Here is a 1,788-nt window from a genome sequence, read left to right on the forward strand (position 1 = left end):
ACATTCTTCTGGTATTCCCTGCTTTGAGCTAAGATCCATCTAACATCAGCTACAATAGCCCTAGTACCACGACCCCTTCTAAAACCAGCCTGGACTTCTGGCAGTTCTCTGCTCATGTGCTGTTCCCGTCGTTTTTTGGATAACTTCAGTAGACTCTTGCTTGCGTGTGAAAACAATGATATCGTTCTATAGTTTCCACACTCTGTTGGGTTGCCCTTCTTCGTAATGGGAACAAATATAGATCTCTTCCAGTCAGTTGGCCAAGTGTTGTGTACTAGACATTGGATTAATGAGGGCAGTCCTGAGTCAGTGTTCAGTAAAAAGACCGACTACTTACAAAGAATTGTGATTTAATGTACAACCTGTGTACCTAGAATAGTAGTAGACTAACAGTCTTGAGGGAACTGAGAAAATTGTCAGTCAAATTAATTTTTTATAGTGCTTAATTCGTACTGTTTAAGATGATTTTATCAGAAAGAAGTAATAATCATCTATGATTTATGTAATTTTATGTTCTAGTATGATACTTAACTCGTCAGAAACTGTGCTGCAATCCCAAAGGAACACAGTTCAAATCCACCAGTTGCTCCACAGCTGAAAGATGGGCAGTTGTCTCTTGTGCGATTAACTGCCTCTTAAAGTACACGGGAGGGTCAGCAGTGAGTTCCAACTTGATGGTATACAACTGCAATAACAACATAATACTTAACAGATAAGGAATAAATGAGCAGCTAAATTCATAATTGAATACTTAATTAATTAAGGAAGTCTTGTGGCTTAATTTATACCATTAACTCACAGGTTGTTCCTCTCTGACAATTGCAGTCCACCAGCAGCTCTGTGAGAGAAACATGAGCAGTCTTGTCCTGGACAAGTTACAGCCTTGGAAACCCAACGGAGGATCAGCTCTGAGTTGGTTCCAACTCGGTGGCTATGAGTTTGAAAATTATTAAAGAAAATAGTAACTGGCAGACAACACTGTTCTTTATTAATTCATTTAAACAGTTTTAACAAAGAAGACTTTATTATTATCCTTGTTAAATAGATAACATGGCAGATTGCTTCCATATAAGAATACAGCCAAGAAGGCAGTGAAGCCAGGCAATCTGCCTTTAGAATCCTCTGTTAACTCTCAGACTTTCTACTTCTTTCTTAATTTTAGACCAGATCGATCTTTTTTCTGAAATTTCTTTTGCTGCATTTTGACAGTGATAATTTTCTGTCTTTGTAGGTTATTCATGGAAGCAAAGGAGATTTAACTGTGAAAAAGCACAAAAGACACAGTTTTCTCTCAAACCGTACTTATCCCTTATACAAAAGACATTTACATGTGTTGATCCTCCTCATCAATGTGTTTTCTGACTTAGATTTGGAATTTTAGTGAAAATTTATTGAACAGTTGATCTGTATCAGGCACTGTGCTAGGCTCTGGTAATATCTATTAATAGAGGGTACCTTTATTCCTAGAGGCAAAAGTCAAATTGGGAAATAAACAAATAGTTTAAAAAAATTTAACAGTTAAGGGGCATTATTATGCACAGTGTAAGTTTACTTTTCTATCAAGGTTTTAAGGGAATGCTTCTCAAAAGAAATAATTTACCCTTTACGTTAAAATATTAAGTGTGAACTGGAGTCACGCATATGATGCTGAGTTCAGTATCAAGAGCTGAAATGTCAAAAAAAAAAAAAAAAAGAGCTGAAATGTCGAGGAAGAGCATGGGTTGGATAATGTGAAGTGAGACTGGAACCAGATCACAGTGCCCAGAATACTTGCCTACAATTCTGTGC

The sequence above is a fragment of the Elephantulus edwardii genome, unplaced genomic scaffold (genome assembly GCF_000299155.1).
Source record: "Elephantulus edwardii isolate Elephantulus edwardi_28Jun2011 unplaced genomic scaffold, EleEdw1.0 scaffold00143, whole genome shotgun sequence".
Taxonomy (NCBI): Eukaryota; Metazoa; Chordata; class Mammalia; order Macroscelidea; family Macroscelididae; genus Elephantulus; species Elephantulus edwardii.